Source organism: Wyeomyia smithii, chromosome 2 (assembly GCF_029784165.1).
Source record: "Wyeomyia smithii strain HCP4-BCI-WySm-NY-G18 chromosome 2, ASM2978416v1, whole genome shotgun sequence".
NCBI classification, from domain to species: Eukaryota; Metazoa; Arthropoda; class Insecta; order Diptera; family Culicidae; genus Wyeomyia; species Wyeomyia smithii.
Genome location: NC_073695.1, coordinates 185,134,225 through 185,151,683, shown reverse-complemented (window position 1 = coordinate 185,151,683; position 17,459 = coordinate 185,134,225). Strand labels below are relative to the sequence as shown.

At 40.2% G+C, this 17,459-nt stretch overlaps 1 long non-coding RNA gene across 1 annotated transcript; it reads right to left on the bottom strand.

Annotated features, from left to right (window-relative positions):
• Nucleotides 1-10,884: 10,884 nt before the first annotated feature.
• On the bottom strand, nt 10,885-11,904 carry LOC129719473 (uncharacterized). Its single transcript, XR_008727217.1, has 3 exons — nt 11,610-11,904; nt 11,490-11,548; nt 10,885-11,418 (listed from the first exon to the last, which is right to left on the bottom strand). It is a non-coding gene; the product is annotated as an uncharacterized LOC129719473 (long non-coding RNA).
• Between the last annotated feature and the right edge of the window lie 5,555 nt (nt 11,905-17,459).

The following is a 17,459-nucleotide window of genomic DNA, read 5'->3' as shown; positions in this document are numbered from 1 at the left end:
TCTTATAACCTCCTAGCTAACTACCTATAGACCAGCAGTTAGCTACCACTGGCGTGTTGATGGTTGACCCGTTGCAGCTCCAGGACGATGGGTGGCGGCCGCACAAGCCGCGCTCCAGATGACCGGGTCGTCGCACATCCTCCGGACTGAGATGTCCGGAGTAGTGCCAGGCCCACTCACAGTTATCATGTCGCTCCTTGCCTTTACGAAACGGGGGCATACGATGAAAACATGCTCAGCAGTCTTTTTCACTCCTACGCATCCGGGACACATGAGGGACCCGCGTGTCCGAACCTGTGCAGATAGTTCCTGAAGCAACCATGGCCTGAGAGAATCTGTGTCAGGTGGAAGTTCACTTCACCATGGTGCTTCCCGACCTAACCGGATATCTCTGGAATAAGTCGGTGCGTCCATCTACCTTTTGTGGAGTTAGACCATTCCCACTGCCAGCGGAGCATCGAGAATGATTTGATGGTCGAAGCATTCATGCCGAACAAGACACACCAGTACCTGCGTAGGTACTTCCAAGTTTATCACGATAACTGTTAGTACCTGGCGCTCAGAACCACACTGGCCCACCTTTCCTAAGTATGGACGAAACCACGCTGGCAAGAAATCTTCGTTTACTGCCATAAACCGCGGAGCTATTGGACATCATGCGAGATAGAGCTGCAGTAGCCGATAAGGCCCTCCTACAGGCATAGTCGACGGGACTCCCGAACGTGAGTTTGTCATCGACCATAACTCCCAAGACATATAGCGTTCGCTCTGAGGTGATGGTGCAGTCTCCGACTCTAACCACCGCCTGTTGCTCCGATTTACGGTTGCTTACAACCGTCACTTCCATCTTACGATGCGCTAGACCAAGTTTTCTGAAGCGCATCCAGTCCTCGACCTTGCGTATACAGTGCGTGGTCGTCAACTCGACCTCCTCGACCGACTCGCCCTAAACCTCTAGCGTTAAGTCGTCTGCAAAGCGGACGAACACAAACCCTACAGAGAACTTAGGTTTCAACACCCCGTCATACATGACATTTCACGACATCGGGCCCAGGATAGAACCTTGCGGAACTCCTGCGGTGATTGGGATACACTTTTGACGTTCTTCTGTGTTGTAAACAAGTACTCGATTCTGGAAATAATTTTCCAGAATCTTGTACAGCGAGAACGGTACATAGATGCTCGTGAGCGCGAGCGCTATGGAGTGCCAACTGGTGCTATTGAACACGTTCTTCACGTCGAGCGTGACGATTGTGCAATAGCGTATCTCACTTCACTTGCGCTCGAGTGCTACCTCCGTCGTCTTGGTAACGGAGGAGATAGCATCCAGCGTGGACCTGCTCTTCCGGAAGCCGAACTGGTAGCTTGCCCGCAGTGTCCAGCAGGTAGATGGACCTATGCCGTTGGGTCCCCTGGTGGTTTCCCAGCCTTCGACAGTAAGACCAGTTTCTGCTGCTTCCACCCGTCCGGAAAGAGACAATCATCCAGGCACCTCTGCATGACTGCCCGGAACAGCCTGTTGGCAGTTTTAATCGCCAGCCCGATTGCCAGGTTAGGGATACCATCCGGTCCCGGTGCCTTGCTCACCTTTAGGGATTTGGTGATCACGATGAGTTCTTCATTCGTAACCCTTGCCTTCTCCTCAACCTCGACACATCTGTCATCGCTCACGGATTGGATGTTCGGCAGGCTGCCCGACCATCCCTGGTCTATGTCTGAGATACTGAAACTTAGGACGTGACATTCGTTAAATAGCATAGCTTGACTGATTGCACAAATCATAGTAGCTATTTAGTGATTGATCCAAATCAGTAAACTAGCACAATGAATCTGAATGGGGGTTAGGAGTGGCCTACCTTTCATATTGTATAAGTTTTATTGATTCAATACTCTAAGGATCAATAACTGTTTCAGGAAAGTCTTAACACTCAGGCGGGTAGAGAAGAGAAGGGAATTTTAGTGTGACCTTCACTTGGAGACCGGAGACCGCTTGGAGACCGTGTTACTCTCTGCTTCTCCTCAAAGATCACAGGAAAGACTTTCTCTTGTTAGTAGAAAGGGTCACGTTGAATTAGGATTCACTTGATAAGTGGATGAGATCAAATGAGCAATGAGTATAAATCGTGATTCTATCGATGCCCCCGCTGTATCGCATGTCTTAGAAATGCATGAATCGTCGAGATCCGGTGCTGTCTCTAAAGCATTCGAAAGAAATCGACTTTCTGGGAGTCAGGAAAATTTCAACCTGAAAGACCAGTCGATCGTTTTCCAAAAAAACTTTTCTTATGATATATTACATCACGACGTTTCATGCATCTAAAAGACATTCCCATTGTTTTCCAAAAAAACTTTTCTTATGAGATATTACATCACGACGTTTCATGCATTTCGAAGACATTTCTCGACCAAAATTTCAAAAGGTACTATGTACAAACGTAAACAAAACGAGTGTTATAATTTATCAAAATTCATCTGACAGAATGTGTGTGTCTCAATCAGCCATGTCCAAAACACGCTCTGCACTGTGGGATATATATTTGAAACACGAAACGGCGTGCTTAGCAATTGCCACTCAGTGTTGGAGTAAAAAAGACGGCACGAAGGGCGAAACTTGAAACACCGAAGCCAGTGGCAGTGTTATACGATCGCCACTGGTGCCTTAAGCTTCGGCAAACACCGGAAACGAGGGCTTTACTTTCGTGAAAGCACCGTAGCCGAATGTTTGAACTTCGTAGAAACACCTCGGTCACTGCCATATGGCTCTGCTAGGCCTGATGCGAAGGAAAACGTTCCCAAATATACTCACATTGTTGATATTATACCAGTGTTTTCCGAAGCTAGATTCACCGGCGTCGGTGTTTGCTGAAGCTTAAGGCACCAGTGGCGATCATATAACACTGACACTGCCTTCTGTGTTTCAAGTTTCGCCCTTCGTGCCGTCTGTCTAACACTAACACTGAGTGGTGGTAGCAAGACACGTCGTTTCGTGTTGCTATGCAAAAACCGCACCAGTGCACCACGGTTCAGTGTTTATACCATGGCTGGTCTCAATGAATAACTTAATACTAGAACAATGTCAATAAATAATCACACAAAAGGATACCTTTCGCGAAATCTTTTTTTAAAAGCTGTACCAGTTATATTGAAATCGAACGCATCTGCTACTGAAGTGGCCGAAATGAAACGTATTGGGTCAAATTGACCATACTGGCGTTGCGTTAAGGCAGGTTCAACAGGGATTTTGACTTGAAAGATAGTTCGAGGGTATATATATTCAGGTGGTCGAGGGTTTCCGGTGCATCGATTTCATTTAGAAGAACTTAATTAATGAATACAGCTTGCTCCTCGAATCGTCTCTGCTCAAGAGTTTGCATTCCTAAAATCCCGACAGCGTTCAGTGTAAGCTGGCAGATTTAAGGGATAGCGCCAAAGGAGGGATCTTTGCGCATCTCGTACAAATTTACGTTGCACGGATTAAATTCTGACAATTCAGAAGTTGTGGAACGGACATCATACAACGGAGCAGAATTCTAAAGCCTGTAGTACACTCTTTGTCTAATGGTCAAATATTTGACCTTCTGACATAATGGTCAAATTTATTTGACATCATGGTTGTTGTTTGCCCGTGTTTGCCCCATGTTAAAATTGGAGAGTGACAAATAATTATCTTTGACCAAATTTTTATCTGTCAAAAAGTGACAAATATTTGACGCTCGGTCAAAGAGTGTACTACAGGCTTAAGAGATATGTTTCCCTTATACCCAGCGTTGCTAAACGAGCGAGAAGCATAACATATCCACTCCTTTCTGCTTGAGAATTAGATGTGTGCTACGCTTCTCCAGTCGTTCGCACACACACCTTCGAGACACTCTTTATTATTCACGCACTTGCCAGAGAAGCAGGCAGCATACAACCGCTCGCAAATTCTCTTCTATCTTTTTACTCACGCCGAGTACGCGAGTACTCGAATAAGAGTACTTGACTAGGAGTGCTTGAAAAAATGTGCCCGAAAACGAAAATGCTTCGTTCACCGACTCACGCATGCGGTTTGTCAATCGCTGAACTGATGCCAAGCAGTTTTGCATCGTGCACCGACAGCCGAAAGTGGGGTGATAAATCTATATAGAATCGCATGCTTGAACGTGTAGGGTATCGGAATACCTACTCGCAGTGATGCCACATTTTTATCTGTATTTCGAATCTCAGGAAATCTCCTTGGTGATATTTCAATCTGTATAAAATTCTGCATATTTACTCAACATATCCCTTAGAAGAAAAAAACGCAACATAGTTTGTTCATTGACTCATTTATGCACACGTTTACGCGTAACATATAAATATAATGAAAACTCTAACACGCTCAATAGCATTTGAGTTCATTTTCGATTTTCAACTATATCGAAAAGTTCATTTCGCGACCTCATGAAAATCAAAAAAAACTGTATAGTTCTGTACTATTTCTAGAAAATCTGTAATTTGTATATACAGATATCTGTATGAAAAATACACAAAAAATCTGTATAAGAACTGATAAATCTGTATATGTGGCATCCCTGCCTACTCGTCGAAATATTCTTTTTGCCACTCCGCTTCGTCGTGCCTTGTCACTCCGTATCGTCATAATGCGTTTTGACGGTCTTAATAATCACCTCCGCTGGTTGTGCTCGCGAGAAAGGGAGGTACTCGCGAGTGGGAAAGTACACGAGCGAGAGTGTGTGTGAGAAAACTCGCAAGCATCAACGCTCGGTAGTGTGAAATAAAAAAAGTAAAAGAGAACGAGAAACAGTACGACAGGAGTATCTCTAGTGTGAGATTTTGGTAGCGGCGAGAACGCCACTTGGAGTATCGCATGCTTTTTGCGAGCGAGTTTAACAACGCTGCTTATACCTTACCACAGCGGTTCTCAACCTTTTTTATCCGCGTACCCTGACGATATTTTCCAAATCAATTGTACCACAGAGTGTAAAAGAGTAGTGGTGGATCATGTTGTGGTAGTCTAGTTCCGGTTTAAAATTAACTATGGTTTGTTGGATTGCAACAGTCATGTTTTAAGAGCAAGTTTCAACAACAAATGATTTTTCTTTCACGTACCCCTAGGGGTACGCGTACCTTAGTTTGAAAACCGCTGCCTTACCGGTAAAAATAATCTCTCTCATGTTGTTCGAGATTTGATTCCGAAAAATAAATCGAAATCAACAATTTCATGAACCATCTGTGCATTTTTTCATCAGTCAAAAAAGTGAAACTTTTAACCGCTTTGAGGCTGCACATCTCGAAAACCAATTAAAATGAAGTTTTGCATTAGCACATTTTTCACGAAGACGAAGCTCTTGAGCCCAAACTCTAGACTAAAATTTAAGGTCGAAATTGGTTTCAGCGACTGGCATGTATAAGACATTTAACATAAAAACAATCTATATCGGAAACTTCATGAACTACCGGAAATCGGGTTCAAAACAGTTGAAAAAATCACAGGAGGGTTGTGTGCAAAGCCACGACCGCGAGGTTGAAGTAGAATACTTTTACACAGCTCTACTTACGGCTGCACATTAACCTACGGCCGGGCGAAACGGTTCACGCCGCTTTTCGCGTTTAGCCTGGCAGAGGCCTAATGTGCACGGCCAACACAATAGAAAGGTGTTTTGAAAGTTAGACACGGCTTTACTGGAGTAAGTGTTGGCAAATGCATCTACCGCTAATACCGCCGCTATCGTACGAAAGCGCTTCGTTCCATGTGGGGAATAATATCAACAACGAAAAATGACGCGCGTCTAAGCACACCCGAACTGTTTCGCCATGCCGCTTCCATTTACTTCCTTATAACATCCGCCTCATGGAAGTACCGGCTGCACTCACCGCTGAGGCTGTTACCATACTGCTACTGGTACCCAAAACTATTAACTCTTCAAATTAAGTGTTTTATTTGTCCTCAAAAGAACAATTGTTCAATTCCATATCGGATATAATGCAATCGCAGCTCTGTAATATTACCGACAGTAATATTCTTCTGAACAAAATGATCCAACTTTTCCATTAGAGGAAGTGCCGGCTGATGTACGGCAAAAATCTCGCCCGATCGCTCGCGTTGGCGTTCGTTCTCAGGCAGAGGCCTGAGACGTGGTGACCAACCACAGGGCAAGTGATTTGTTTGATATGAAGGCAGCCACAGGCGCAACCCGCTGATATATTCTGTTACCGCTGAGTGCTGATATCTGTTGCTGCTGCTGTCAACGTTGTGGACGGTCCATCCAGTTCACCTTCCGACTAATGAATGTAGCTAGTTTTCCCAAAAACACTCTTTTATAGCCGAAGGGTGCTACGAAATAGGCCACGCCCTATCAGTTCAGTTGTTCCATTCCCTAATGTTCTTCAGACAAATTATTCCACAATTCGCATTTGATTTTTGTATCCAGCGAATAAACACCGATGGTGCTCTCACACACGCAACGGTTTTAACCCGTATCTTATTGCGGTTTGTAACATCAAGCGATTTCGTTTGCTCGCTGTTGCGTGTTGCATCATGTTGCAACTTGGCAGCTGGGATACGACGAAATTCTGTTTATACTGATTGATTGAATCGACTTCATATTAGCTCTGCGTAGTTGAACTAACTGCTTTTGTGAATGCGTTCCAACAGGGCAGTTTATTATTCAATGTCGGTTATGCTGATCGCAGCCTTTGCGCTGCCCCTACAGTGGGGGTTTACTAAATAAAGTAAAAGTAAAAATTAGACAACTACAACAGAATTTGATTGCATCCCGCACAGAATGTCTGCTTGTGTTGATGCCAGAAAATTATTAACCTTCAATTATTTTTTTATTTGCCTTGAAAAAAGCATGTTGCGGTTCAAATTCGGTTGCTAATTACAACCTTTGAGCTGCCCTAACATTGGGGGAATTAAGATACACGGACAACATGCACTGTGGAAGCTATTTCACATTCAGTAAATTCGACGGGTGCGACAAATTTAAATTGCTAGGATGCAACACAGAATGCTTGTTTGCGTTGACAAAAATTATTAACTTTCAACGACTTGTTTATTTGCCTTGAAAAAAGCATTTCTATGTTCAAAATTGGATTTCCTGATGGCATACTTCATGCTGCCCCAACACGGGGGGAATAATGGCAGTCTAGCGACACACGCTGAGAAGAATCGCGCTGCTCCTGAGACGTGATGACCAACCACAGGGCAAGTGATTTGGGCTCCGGCTGAAACAGGCTCTTATATAGGCCAAATAGCATGTTTTCAATTGCAAGGTATATGATCCTGTCGACCGTGCTTGGGAAGCAATCAGAGGTCGAATTTTTCGTTTTGACAAGGCTTGACTATTTTCAATGGTAGAATAGTGTGAATAATAAAATTACAATTACTTCTTTTGGGAAGAATCTTAGAAGATTTTCCAATCAATTGCTGCAAGAACGAAGGAAATCCAACGAATACTAACCAATTTATTAGCATTCGAAATTGGACATATTTTTCACTTTTTCCGGTCTTAGATTTTCATTTCACATCCCTATGTAGCCGAACTTCCTGAGAGAAGTATTCTACTTCAAAAATAGTTGAAGTTTAATTCGCATATCGAATATCGATACAGTCTTGGTTTGTTCTCGCAGAGTAGGAGAGAGCAATGGTTAAGGAAAGTGGAAAATCGCGTTTGAAAATTTAGCAACAGCCGCGAAATGTACAAAAACCCGAGAAAATCATGAAAAACGGTAACATTCTATGAAAAGTGAAGCCCTGTTGCAACATTCCGATTCGGAACTCAATCTTCTGTTTTATTATACACAAACTTCACAGACTACTGTTTACTTTAGTAGGGGAACTGCTCCATTATTCATCTCAGCCCATAGTTCATATTACAACATGAAAACACAATTAAAAACAGAAAAAAATGCATATTTTCTAACTAAATCGATCTGCTAATCCATGGAATGGATTCTTCTTAGTTCACTTTAGATTTCTCATACAGTAGAATCCTCTAAAACTCACTCAAAAGCTCTAAATTTGATATAATAGTCAGACATCTGCACTCGAAAACTCATTTATTTCAATCACCTACCTCAGAAAACAAAATCCGCGCATTGTTCAATACAGCTACAACAGGACTCGTTCAGCAGCCAACCAAAGTTTCTTTCATCACTAGCGGACCACTTTTTATTTTAATCACTAAACAAAATCACTCACTACACTAAGAATATATAGCTACTGCCGGCACACCCGAAGATTCCGCTAACCTTTTTTCGTGCTTCTTTGAAAGCGTGTTCAACACAGTGCCGCCCCAACCCCACCCTGGTTGTTTTCAGCACGTACTTTCTCATGACATCAGTCTACCGTTTTTCAACTTTTCTAATGAGGATGTGTTCATAGCGCTTACTAAACTTGACGAATCGAAAAGTGCTGGAACAGATGGATTAGCTCCTAATAAACTAATATCGAATCATCAACACGGATTTGTCCCGCATCGCTCTACAACAACTAACTTGCTATGCTACACCAACGTACTGTTCCGTGAAATTGAATGTCGTAATCAAGTGGACTCGGTATATATCGACTTCTCAAAAGCATTCGATACCGTTCCGCACACCTTGGCAATTGAGAAACTGAGGCATATGGGCTTCCCCAATTGGATATCCGACTGGTTAATGTCGTACTTGACCGGAAGAAGTGCATTCGTCCAAGTGAACTCTGCATGCTCCAGAAAATTCGACATCCCGTCTGGAGTTCCACAGGGAAGCGTATTGGGACCACTGATTTTTGTCCTCTTCATCAACGATTTGTGCCAACAAATTTTTTCTGGTAAGCTGCTGTTCGCCGACGACCTCAAAATCTTCCGAGTTATTAAGTTCATGTTGGATTGCATATGTTTACAAATGGATATCGATATTCTTTCACGGTGGTGCAAGCAGAACGGGATGCACGTGAACATCAACAAATGCAAAGTGATCAGTTTCAGTCGCTGTCATAATTCGATCAATCATCTGTACAATATCGACACTACTCCACTGGACCGTGTGCAGTCTATTCGCGACTTGGGTGTCATTATCGACTCTAAGCTCCGTTTCAACCAACACATCTCCGCCATTAGCGCCAAAGCTTTCTCGATCCTTGGATTCATTCGCCGCAATGCTTCACAATTCACTGATGTGTACGCGCTCAAGTACGCTTTAGTACGCAGTGTTCTAGAATACGCTGCTCCAGTATGGGCCCCGTACCATACCTCTCAGGTTATTCGGATTTAGCGAATTCAAAAATGTTTTTTACGCTTTGCTCTTCGTCGTCTACCGTGGAATGATCCTGTACATCTGCCAGACTACCCGCAACGATGTCGCTTAATTGATCTGGAATTACTCTCAACAAGGCGTCTAAAACTTCAAAGATTGGTCGTATTCGACGTCTTAACAAATAACATTGACTGCTCAGAGCTTCTCCTGCAAATTCAAATAAACGTTCCCCAGCGCCAGTTGCGATACAGAACAATGATTTCCATACCAGGCTACAGGACATGCTATGGCTATAGCAATCCGCTCAGTTCCTGCCTACGAGGATTCAACGACGTTTGTGATTTTTTTGATTTTAACATGACCAAATATAGTTTTAAAAATAGAATTAAAAATGTAGCGTAAGAAAACCAGTCTGTACGATATTATCGAAGATGAAGGACAAATATACAAATATACAAATATACAAATACTTTAATCTTTGAAATGTTCACCTTAAATTTTTTAAAAACAAGCTTAAATTTGCAGAAATATATGAGATGAATTATTGCAATTCCTAAATTTCAACTGTATGTATTTTCATCTGTTTTCACTGCGTTGAAGAAAATCAAAAGTTGCCAAATCGGTTTCTGTTAATACGAACAAATCATATTGAAAATGTTGAATTATTCCGACATAATTGACATAAATCGACAGCGCTGCAGTGGATACCTAGGTTACCATATTTGCACGTAAACAACTACAGCGGATATCTAGGTAACCTACTACGACGGGCTGCGGCTACGTTCATTCATGATAATGCGATTCATTCATGATTAACAGTGCACTGCAGTGTGATGAATATGGGGGCGTCGTGAGATGAATGATTGAGCAGTGATTTAAGTTTTGAGATGGATATGGAAGCGTTGTACAGAATGGTTTGTTTAACAAAATTCAGGATAAATCTAGCTAAGTTTACTAAATATACAATACTGAACAATTCTATAAGAGCACTTGAGCATATTTTGTTTATTTGTTCAATGATTTCATGAAAATTTGTGGTTTAATCCGTACATTCTTCGTGAATATCGGCTTAATGAGATGAATAATGGAACAGTTCCCCTATTTTAGTGTTTAGGACGCGGCCATAAAATCGAAGTTGCAAGATAAACTAAGGACATAGGGGGGATGGGGGTAAGAGTAAGACCGAGAGGGTGGGTAAGACATCGATTTTTTTTTGCAAAATTGCCCCGGCCACCTTTTCACCAAGTTAGTTGATGATTTTTGAACCACCGTTCCAATGTTTACATTTGTCAAATGTGCAAAAAATTAACAAATTTTGAAAATAGGCTACGAGTTCGCGGGCGGATGTAATTTTTGCGTGCCAGAAAATAAGTTTTTTTTCCCACAATTTCCCACGTTTTTTCGGTGTTGGTCCATTTTTCAGTTATTTAAAACAAGCCAGACCTATACGTGAAGAGATACAGGTAAAGTATATTGTTGTTGAAAAACTATGAGAGTTTAAAAAGTTTGTGTACTGGTGGGGTAAGACGGTCCACCACCAGGGTGGGTAAGATGGACATTGTTAATAGTATTATTTCCTTTAAATAAGGGTATGCCTCTGATGCATTCATGAAACGCTCACCGAAAGTCAATTGGCCGCTGTTAGACGCAAAATGGACTGCGAAATGCCGGTTCGTACTATCGCGGTAAAATGCGGCATCCCTAGGATCACTTCGAAGAGACGGATTGCATAAACTAGATTTTTTTTTCTTTTCTTCCATTTAAAATTTCTGCCAGAAATTGATAATGGTTTACGATTTAATCCACTGCATAATAAATAACCATTTTTGTTTCATAAAACTATTCAGTTTGTTAATTTGGAAACCTCTGAAAAACTGATACAGGATGATCATGATCAGAATCATCGAAAACCCTCAAAATATCCTTCCTGTGTGTTTGCGTTTCACGTTTTGTTAATTCATAACATTACAAAAGTTAGACTCGTCGTTCATTGCTTATTTCCTTAACATGTCCGTTTTACCCACACCAAACAACTTTTTATTGTTTTAAAAACATAGAAAACGATTTTCAATTGCAAAACCAAATACTACGCATCGAAGTGCTTATGTCAACCGATAATGTAAGGGGTTAGGGTCCCGAAAATTATGTTGTTTTACACGTAAAACTTTACTGTTTCCCTAACATGTCCGTCTTGCCCTACAAGAAAATAATTTTAGAAATACCCCGCAGTGTGAAACGACTAACATTTCGATATAGGAATCACGGACATTTTCCAGAACTTTTCGGTTGGTGATCAAATCCGGGATACTTCTTAATAAGGGCGAATCTAACAAATTGTAAATAAATAGGGATTTTACGGAGAACATGTAAAATGAGCAACTTCTTACCTTCAAACTACGAGAGCATATTGTTTCTAATTTCTAACTATTGATACGACGATTCTATGGATATTGATTCCACGAAAACAGTTTTGGCATGGTTTTAATACATGTTACACCCCGAGCAAAAGAGCATAACTAAAAAATAACAAAATTCTATCAACAGGAGATGCAAATAACAGATTTGATACGATTTTGTATTCCACCATATGCTGTTAACAACAAAATTGAATCTGAATGAGTCATAAGAACAAATCCTGGAATAAAGTTCTTCTGAAACAAGTTCAACAAATTTTTCGTCCATACTAGGATTGGTCGATCTTGAATCGATCTACAAAAGATCGATCATTTCGACCCCGATTCTCGATTTTTTATCGATTTTTCAGCCCTGGAAAAATCGAAAAGATCGCTTTTTTTCGATCCGATTTTTTCGATCTTATGAAAATTTTATTTATTTTTCAGCGTGCAGAACTTTTTCAAGATGCGAATTTGAGTAATTGTCAGGTATCGTGTACCGTTTCTGGTCATGTGTGGTTGTTCCAAGGGGATGACATCATGCTATCCCTTTCTAATGTGAGAGTGAAGAGTTCTTCCGGCAACCATTTCAAGTTAAATGGAATTTTTGCTGGACTTTTCTCGTATCTGTCAGGCGAACCGCAGACCGTTGAGATGTTGGGTACGCAGCAAATATATGAGATTTGACAGCGATATCATAGTCCTGGTTCGTTCAAGCTCAAGCTACCGTGTACCGTTTCTGGTCAGGTCAAGTATCGTGTATCGTTTCCGGCTAATGTTATCTTATCGGCTTTTGAATGGTTGCGTGCGGTTATAACATCATCATGCCTCCATATTGTCCATTCCATTCCTGCCCATAATACAACAGTCGAACCAAGCTCCAAAAACATTATTTCGAGTAATCGCGTTTAGGGATTTATATTTGTTATAGGGCTTATTACAGAAAACGAGACGAGTGACGAGTCGCCTGACCAATTTTTATATTGCAGATGGTGAGTCGGCTGGATTTTGGACTGTTTGACTTAGCTGTCACCAGCCAAGTTCCACTCATATTCTCTAATATAACATTTTGCTCATCTCGTCAGTGACGAGAGGCGACTATTAAAGTGACTTGGATTCTTCATGAATAACAGATTATTCTTTCTCACGTACACTGGTGTTAATACCGAAGTTAATTTAAGAAAAAATGGTGCTTGGCTCGGTAAATTTCACAGCGACACAAAAAGTGCCTTAAAAATCGATTCAATAGAGATCGATCCTGCGGCTCCGATTTTTCAGATGGATCGATCATAGGGCCTCTAGGCTGAATCGATCCTTAAGATCGATCTTTCCCTGAAGATCGCCCAATCCTAGTCCATACCAAAAGCTGTTGTTGCTAACAAGCAATGTTTTTCATTATACTCTTATTGTGTCTTATTGTGTTAGAAAGCTAATACGTCAGTAACCTTTTTCGTACGAATGTATTAGTGCCACTCAGAGCTGCGGAAAGTCAATATCATACTACTGACATTACGCCAAAATGATGCAACACCAGAATCAGCCAACTACGATGCATGGTTCATTACAAAAGAGTTTGCGATGTTACAATGATTCTCTTAGCGTCAACTCTCACTCTCATTTTTTTCTTGCTATCTTTCTCGATCATCCGGGTATGGCTGTACTGAGATTGAACCAGCAGAAATATCAAGTTCATTTTGACAGCATGATGTTATGAGGATAGCAAACATAAAATCAATGATTTTTCTTCAATTGATATGTATGATATTGATATATGGTCGGCATGCGATCAGACCGAATTAAGCGCCGTTTTCTCAGATTGAGTTATTGACACCCAGTGGAGTGGATGAAGTAACGAATTCGTTTGAGCATTTGATAACGATATTATAACAAAAATTCTCTGTAACAGCTTGTACACAGCAATTGCGGCGGTAAATGTTTTTCGACGCTTGGCTCGGTTTGGCTGCACGCCGACTAAAAGCATTGTCAATAAACAACTATTACTTCGTTTTGTAACTGAGCGTATTTTAGTTTGGTACATTTTGGCTCTGTATGATCATTCATTTTTATTCTTAGTAGAGAATATGCTTCTTCATAACACCAATTGTAATAAAAAGAATTCTTTTAATATTTTTCAAATGATCTCATATCTGAAAAATAGTATTGCATTTTTATTTGTTTTTTGACAGCATGAGTTTATTAATTTGATTCTTGAATATTGTGCTTGTTGTAGGTTAAACTAAAGACGGTGTTGTTCGCGGCAAAAAATGAATCGCGGGTGGCAAAACAGAAAACTTTTAAATATGTATGGGTATGTATATTTATATACAGATCCTGTTAAATGTTGGCACGGTTCAACTTTGAAACTGTTCAATTTTGGTTCGGAACGGTTTTGCTTTTCTCCTAGTTTTTATTCATATTTTCTTTTAACGAAGAGGATGGCCGGAGTTAATCGACTGGTTTCGGATATATGACCGTAATACGTTTCAGTAACATGGTAACGATGATCAAAGCAGTGCTTAGAAGTGCTTAAAATCCTACCATGCCTCTCATTGAAAAATGTAAAAATGCGGACCTGTTCCGGTTGTGTTCCGAATACTCGGAGTTGTTGTGCCAGCCCATCAAGCGACACCTATAACCACTGGTTTGAAATTATAAACCTAGTTCATTGGTTGCCATATCTTGAGTTGGGATCGTCACAGACCGCAAAGCAGATCAATTTTAAAAAATCCTGATAGCAACAAACTTCAAGCTAGCACTGACATAATCACGCTACTGAAACGATTTTTGATATTCCAAAAATCACCTTGATTTGCATTGCACTGAAATTTCCGAGTGAACTCTGTATATTCACGACGATTGACAATGAGAAGCCGAAAATGGCAACAAAAGAGACAAGATATTGAATCACTTGTCGGAACCTCACGCTTACTGTGATGGTTGCTGGCTATTTATGAGAGAAAGAAACGAGTGCGATGATATTTTCTCTCTCGTCATAGTCAGCATGTTGCTTGGATTAATCGCAGCTCTGGTGCCACTACTTGAGGAAAATATTTACAAATAGCTGTTTTGTTTGCAATGCTATGTTTTTAGCAGCTGGACAAATATTCAGTTGAAGACTCATTATATGTTTTAAACTTGTTACTAAATGAATTTTTTCATTCGTGATCAGAAATCGGAAGAAGCTGCTGAACATAACCGACCAAAAATGTTAAAAGTGATAAAAGTCGAGGCAACGAGATGCGATGATTTACAGTTTGGAGGAAACAAAAGCAACTTTACACGGGTTTACACGTCTTGCTAGTGTGCGTAGGTGAAAAGTCACTTTTCTCTATAGGTTTGATATTAATACAGTCGTCGCTCGCTAACTGCAACATGTGTACATTGCAGTTATCGAATGCCGTTCGATAACTGCAACACTTGACACATGCCAAAATTTAGAGGGGTGTCCGTCACTACCATTTTTGTTTTCAATTTTTCAATGATGTCGAAATGTATTTTTTAAATGGAATAGTGGCAAAAAATAGCATAAAACTAAAATAGGCAAGCTTTTTGATTAATCAACTTGATAGTCATATTTCCGCATCATAATTTATTGCGTTTTAGTAACTACTTTACATAACCAATATGTAGGCGAAGATAAAGTTCATCACTACAGAAGACCATTTTACGAGACGTTTCTGAACTCAATTCACGAATGAAATTTTGACAGAAAGCTCGGAACCGGTGACATAACGCAAGTAAAAGCAACATCAATGTCAGCAGGATCCGTGACACCTGTCAGTTCCTAAAATGGTCTATTTAACGCTAGGTCACAAAATATTGTTTGTGATCTACTATGCACTGCTTCACTGAGTAGGGAAAGCTAGCCAAACAATGCACAAGGATTTTTTTTTCTCTTATAATAATTACGGGAAGTGAACCACATAACATGGTGATTTTGCTTCATTGATTAATAGTGGAGATCTATAATCTCCTATTTAGAATGAAGAGACAACAAGTAAACGAAATCGAAAAAAATCGAGAAAAATGAAAAAGTCCTTTTTAAATGTTTCTAGAGATTCAACAATTTTCATTTTCGAATGCATTTAGAATCCCCCGCGAGATTTGTCACTTCAATGTCAAATATGACTTTGATTCAGATTTGATGGACTGCGGTCCGATAACTGTAAAGTTGTTGCAGTTATCGGTCTTGCAGTTAAAAAGCGTTGCAGTTAAAAGACTTGCAGTTATCGAACGGCGACTGTAGTAGTTTTGTTACAAATTCCGTTGTTTTAACAGCCAGTGGGATCAAATTGAGACCATGGAGGTTTTTCTCATAATAAACTAACAATGTCTGTTACATTTTTGTTTTGTCTTTCTGATCGAAGGAGGAAAATCCGCCAATGTGTTAGTCAAATTATGGAGGAGATAAAATGTAAAGGTATAATAATTGGAAAATGGTTACTATTTCAAACGAATACCTAATACAGTGTTGTTTCAATTTTATCACGGTCAAAAAAACATCTTCCCATGAACCCAACGAAACTGTGGTCTCAGCGGAATGATAAAAATCAGTATTATATGTTAGATTTCAATGCTATTCAACGAAAAATATTAACCTCCATCATTTCCTCAAATCCACAGTCTCGAGACTGTCTCTAGCGATCGCTAGATTCACCGTAAAGTGTTTTTTGACCATAATAAAATCGAAACGGTACTGTACTAGTTCTTCTTATTATTGGGTTTCCATGATAATTGTAACGCTCTTACCAACCAATTATTTTGAAGATGATTACAAGAAAAATCGAGCATTAAGCAGTGAAGGAAAATTATACGGCGTCACAGTTGAGCCGTTGAGAGCAAAAGTGGTACATGTGCCATTAAGTAAATTTTTCAAGAGACGCGATAAACGAAAACAATCAAACAGTAAATTATTTTCAACAATTTTTTTCAACATAACTGCACTAAATCATTGCTGGAAAGGATTCAAAAGACGGTACATGAAAGCATAACAAGTTCTGGCTGAGAAATTTACACAAACTTTGATGGAAAAACATGTACAACTTTTGTTCTATGGGAAAAATAATGACAACCAGAAAACGTTGGGAGCAAAAGTGGTACATGTCCAATGTGAGCATGAAGAATGCATTATAACTCTCTAATCTTAGGACATAGAACATTCATGTCTTCAGCACAGTTGTCCAAGTGATTGAGTACCTACTATAGAATGATGATCTGTTTGTAAAAGGATTTCGTCTCTTCCGGGCGCTAGTGTATATATATTTGATAACAGATTACGAGTTCATACTGAAACAGGCGTAATGCTTTCTGTTACAAAATGGTCGTGGGTACACTAGCGCCACTTAGTGAGAAAATTCCAAAGCAGACAGATTTTCATCTGAAAGTACTCAATCACTTGACCAACTTTGCTGAAGACATGATTGTTTTACATCCTAAGATCCTCGACTTTCAATTCATCTAACATGCACAGACTGGACATGTACACACTTAAATTTTTTTGTCGGGTCTCGGTAACTTATTGCCGAGAACGGCACCACTGAGTGCTTGGTTAAAAAAATAATGACAGCTGTCACATTTTATCGTATATCTCGGTTCAACCTAACTGAAATTTCGGCACAAAATATTACTACCGAGATTTCGATATTTTGTGCCGAAAATTCAGTTGGGTGAACCGAGATTTACGAAAAAATATGACAGCTGTCATATTTTTTTTAACCGAGCACTCAGTGGTGCCGTTCTCGGCAGTAAGTTACCGAAACCCGGCAAAAAAATCTAAGTGTGTACCACTTTCGCTCTCAACAAAATGGTGATTATGTTGATTACCAAAAAATTTTTTGGCTATAA